We start from the raw sequence: 6,000 nt of genomic DNA, 5'->3' as shown, positions 1-6,000 counted from the left end.
AATGTAGCAAGACCTCACTCAAAGTGTTCTGCTGTCATATGGACTTCTGGAGAAAACAGATTATCCAGAAGAGATATGAGAAGGACACGGTGTTGGAAGAGCTGTTAGAGGCACAGGAAAGAGACTGTGCTGGTAGAGGAGGTGATGGATGTCAGCGAGGAGAGTGATGAGTCAGAGTAGAAGGAGAAGGCAGTGGAGGAGGAGAGTTTAGAGGGAGATGAGGACATGAAGCAGGTACAGGTAGTCTTTGAAGAAACATTCAACAGTATTCACCCTGTCCCATCAACACTGGTTGACAGCGAGGCTAAAGAAGACATATGCCCAAGTGACCCGTCGACAGTCAAGAAAATGAGGGCTGAGCTTGATGAATTGATCGATGAACTTGGTAAAGAGTGGTTTGATGATGACTTTAGCCTCACTACCAAGTCCAAGGCAGGTCGGAAAAAACAGAAAGCCGATGTGTGCTATAACGGCTGTGTTTGACCTGACCTGGGGATTACTTACCTCGCCAAAACAGAACTTCTCATCATCCCGGCTAAACCCTCCATCTCCCACGATCTCTCAATCACCCTGGGATCTGCGACGGTGACCCCTTCATCCTCTGCCAGGAACCTTGGGGTTACCATGGACGAGGAGCTCTCCCTCACGGCCCACATTGCTGCGGTCTCCCGGTCGTGTAGATTCACCCTCTACAACATCCGGAAGATCAGGAGATACCTGTCTGAGCACTCCACCCAGCTGCTAGTCCAAGCACTTGTCCTCTCCAAGTTGGACTATTGCAACTCGCTGCTCGCTGGTCTCCCAGCATGTGCAACCCGCCCTCTTCAGAGGATTCAGAACGCAGCGGCCCGCCTGGTCTACAATCTACCCAGACGCTCCCATGTAACCCCGCTCCTCATCTCTCTCCACTGGCTACCTATCATGGCCCGTATCAGATTCAAGACCCTGGTATTGACCTTCCGAGCAGTGAACGGGACTGCACCCGTCTACATCAAGTCTCTCCTGCAGCCTTACACCCCCACCCGTCACCTACGGTCTTCTTCAGACAACCGCCTGGTGGTCCCACCGCTCAAGACCGCCCGGTCCCAACACAAGCTCTTCTCCTGTCTGGCCCCCCAGTGGTGGAATCAACTCCCCACCTCCATCAGAGACACTGACTGTCTCTCCACCTTCAAGAAAAGGCTCAAGACGCACTTGTTCCGGGAGTACAACGGTACTTAGGAATGGTTCGCTTGACCCGATGTTAGTTTCCTCAAGGATCACAATGACTCTTGCTCAGAGACTTGTTGCTCTTGTGGTTAGTGGTAACTGATTTAAAATTGTTTGTACTCGCTGTGATATATTTGGGTGTGCTCAAGCCTTCGGCGAGAGCACAACCTTTGTTCTCTCACATATATATTATTATTATTTTTATTTCTTTTTGCCACCCTAAAACTCAGTCAATATTTGGCCTACCTAGACAACCTAGGTGTCAAAAGTTTTGTCTTGGTAGCGATTGAGTTGCTTCTATTGGGATTTACGTTCTGTTGCATGGTTTAGGGTGAAGTTAAGTTTTTGTGGCGAAAAGTGAAGCTAACGGTGGCTAATTTGCTAGCCACAGTCACTGACGTTACTAACGTCACTACGTCACTAACGTCACGAAAACACGCGTGACTACCTTTGGCAGGACATTCGTTTCGCATCTGTTAACTTGGGGGATAGCTAGGCTAACTATAGCTTTACTGCAAGGCAGCTGCAGAAACGCCACAAGCAAAGAGGCCAGGGTGATAACTATTTACTCATTTTACTTTGTGATATGACACACAATTGTGATGTGTAATGTAACTACAATATAAGCTGATATTATTAAGGAAGTACATCTACTTTCGGAAACAGTAGTCTACTATTTCACTGAAGTATTAGCATCATGACATTATAGCCTGTGTTGCCCGGGCAACACATACTACAGTGGTCTATGATGTAGCGTTATCTGTTTTCAATCGTTAAAATACACATTCCTCACATATACATTTTCGTTGTAGGATTTATTCTGACATTAGTAAACGATTTGTTGGTGAAATTACCATTACCTGTGGTTTCAAACCAGTGTAGCTAACTGCAACGCTGTACAGTAGTAGCTTACGCGAGACACCCTACAAAAACATCTACAGTACACAGCTGTTTAGGAAGTCAAACGGCGACAGAACATTTTCGGCACTCCCCTTACTTAAATCAAAAGTCTATGTAACTACAAACCTTAACTTCATTGCCACAGCCTAAACGTTGTCAATCTGTTAATGAAAATAATTAATTTCAGCCTAAACCATACAACGGAACTTTAAATCCAATTCAACCAACGCAATCGCTACCAAGACGAACACAGCAGTAGTCTACTAGTACCGTAGTAGTACAATTTACCGGGGCAGCTTCTCCACACAGGGCTATATCGCATTTTGCGTTGTTACTGACAATGGTCGCTACCAGTGAGCTTTTTATGAATGAGCGATTTTCCACTAAATAAATGTCAAGCTTATTTACGTTTTGGGGGGCATATTTTCAGTTAGCAGATGGTACTGTTTGAATCGCGATTCCATCTTCTACTGCCGGGTAACGTCGTAGAATAATCTTCAAAGAGGGTTCTTTATTAATGCATGAATGCAATGAGTAGGCTAAATGCCTGAAAATATCATGAGAAGGGAAAAACTTAAAATGACGTTTAAGTCATAGAGATTAGGTCAATTTTTACACCGGTCTGCCCAATTTATTCGTTTTGTTTCAACGATGAGGCTGCCTCTTGCAGGGGAAATGAGAAGACATCTATTTCATTCTACACTTCACTCGTATTTTCAGTTGTAAATGAGCAGCAAAAAAATAATGCTTTTAAATCTATGTCATCTTTATAAATAATAAGTATGCATTTTTATATAAAATATACAGAAATATCAGTTGTAAAAATGTCATTCAAAAACGGACCCCTGTGCAACCGACGCAAGCAAGCACACCCTACAATTTCCCCAGATATTGTACCCTCTCTAGTTATAGCTTACATCAGCTAGCTAGCTAGCTTCAGGATGTCTCCCACCACCCGCAACTGCATCTTCCCTGATGCAAGAACTCTAGCTGCGCTGCAATGCCATTTAAGTTCCCTATTGATAATGAAAGGAAAAATAGGTGGATAGATTTTGTGAAGAGCCACGCTCATGGAAAGTTTTGGATAAACTCCAACAGCCGCCTGCACTGACCATTTCACGGCGGACAGTTTTAACATGGACCAGAGACAGACGGGGTTCACCAACACACGGCTTTTCTTGCAGCGCGGAGCGGTACCGAGCATCGCCCCCCCGGCCGTTCATCCTCCGGTCGCACCTGGACCATCCACCGCCGCCAGCAGTTCATCACTCAGTTCTGTGTGCTTGTTATAATTATACTAGATAACTTTTCCAGAGGTATCTCTGCTATGAGTTAGTGCATGTTAGTTCGGCTTGACGTAGCGTCCATTATCTGGGTCGTAGGTAGCTTACTTGAGAGGTGGCGCCTTCCAGCGAGGGGGCCGAGCTTCAGCTCCTTCAGGCGACACGCCCCCCCCAGTCTCGAACAGAGAAGAGTGCTGTTTTTCTTACGATTTCAAAGCCTAATTTAACATACTTGTCTGTGTTTTTTTTTCATTCGAATTTGGATGGGTAGTTAATAACACATTATTCTGTGGTGGTGAACTTGAAACTCGTTTTTATTCCACTTTACAGGATCTTTAAGAGATCAGTCCCCTGACATTAGGCTGTTCAAACAGCTCAAGGTGACTCTGTCTGGTTGCATGTCTGGGTATGTCTGCACATTAATGTTTGTGTTTGAAGCCGACAGGTAGAGACATAGGGATTGGAATACAAATATAAAAACATGCATTTTGTGTTTGTTATTTTTGTATTCCATGTAGGAAGAGCTTACTCAAGTGTTCTGCTGTCATATTAGTTGGGTCATCTATATCAGTTCTGTGACCGTGGAGAGCAAAGGTTCGTTTCTAACTGGATTTGTCATCAATAAAGGTTAAAGAAAAAAAATTGCCGGGGTGCCCCTCACCAAAATGTGGGGAAATTTTGTGAGAGCCCTATATCCATATAGCTTAATTCAAGCTCAACAGTTTTGTTGCAGATTTGTTTGTGTACTTTCATACTGCCAATAAATAGATGGATTCAAGATTTGCCCAGTGGGCTATTAACGTGACTCCTTGCTTAGATTAAAATAAACTTGATTGTTAATTGATTTACGACCACGTAGATATGCAGCTATGTGACCTAATCCAATTGTCGAATGAAGTATACTGAAAACATTTGAAAGCATAGAGATGGACTGAAAAGAAATGGCTGCATAGTGATAACGTTTTAATAACACATTTAAATAAACTTTAAGCAGTTTCACAGAAGTATTCAGACAGAAATGGTGGTTTTGAGGATTTATTATTTACACAAAGCCTAAAGTAAAGGTGCATCTATGGATAGTAGCAAATAAGTGCTTGTACAAATGACTTTGTCGCTAGATTTTGAAACATTTTCAGACCTCTTTAGCAACTTTTATTCAAAAAAGCACCTAGCGACAAATCTAGCGACATTTTGGACAAACCTTAGCTACTTTCTGTAGAAGAAAGTCGCCAGTAGGTCTACCGCTCAGCAACCGCGTGGTCTTGTTTTCCTGCTCACAAAATGTGACTATTTGGTCGCAGTCTAGAGCCCTGTATGGCCCAAGGGTCAACAACTTCGCTTCCTCCCACTGTACGAAAATGAACCCAAAATATCCCAGATACGGGTGCTGCCATCTTGCGCTTCTCCTTCACATTGTTTTCTGAATCTTCCTGGGCTTTGGCCTTCTTTTCCCCTTTGTCAGTCCTCTTTTTCGCGATATCCTGAAAGCAGAACACATGCTTACATGGAAGAATCACTGAAGACATAACCTTTTGGCATGTGGACCCTGGGGTCTTTCGATGGCTCTTTAGGATTATAATCAACAAACGTAATCAGGATAGTGCCATTCTATACCTTGAATCAAACAATAGCTGAATAAATGAATATGTACAGTCTCCGTACTGATTACTTACAAAGTGTTGGATGGTGGACTTCTCTTCCTGAGAGGGTTTGATTTTGATGTTGAACTACACACCTCAAGTGGTTCAATCCTTTCAGTGCAGGCCATCTTCTCAACCTCTCTGACACTTCTCCAGGTATGCATCACTGAGATCAACTTGGCAGGACTCCATACCAACCACTTGGGTTATTGCTCCATAAACTTTAAAGATCCATTCAAAGTTGTCTTCCTGGATCTTCTGGAGCCTTCTCCCCCTGAACTTGTCAATGTCAATTCATTGACCTTTTGTCACACACACATACGGTATATGTGTGTGGTATCTAGGGTTGCCACCCGTCCGTTAAAATACAGAATCGTCCCGTTTTGAATCAATATGGGACAGGGTTTGTCCCGTATTTTCCGAGTTGTCTTCAATGTAGCATCCCATGCAAATCATCCCACCCGCATTCTGTGAAGACTCGTCCTATTCTGCCCCTGATTGGGTAATACTCGCTGCCATCGTTGGTTTGATCAGGTTCACGGCCAATCAGAGGCAGAGGAAGGTGGGTCTCTTAGCGTAGAGTCTATTTGAAAGAATGGCGGAGGCAGGTCCAGATACCCCCCACGTAATAAGAAGTACACTTATAAAAGTAAGTAGGCTCTACATGCCCCAATACTGCACACTACTGCTTCTGGTCCACTGATGTTATCATGTTCATGGAAGATCATTTGCAAGTCTCCTGCACTATATCTATTTTTTCCAATAGAGTATCAAAGCATTTGTTTAATTTAAAGTTAATAAGTTATGGATCTGTTAAGATAAGTTAATATAATATGGTTCTCACAAGTTACTCCAAAGGGCTATTTTTTGTGGTCTCAATGTCAAACTTTGTTGACCTATGTTTATTATCGTCATAGTTGACAAAATGACCACTTGAGTTGTGATATACAGATAGACTGAGGGCATCT

This window comes from Osmerus eperlanus, chromosome 21, assembly GCF_963692335.1.
Source record: "Osmerus eperlanus chromosome 21, fOsmEpe2.1, whole genome shotgun sequence".
Lineage (NCBI taxonomy): Eukaryota > Metazoa > Chordata > Actinopteri > Osmeriformes > Osmeridae > Osmerus > Osmerus eperlanus.
This window is presented reverse-complemented; position numbering follows the sequence as displayed.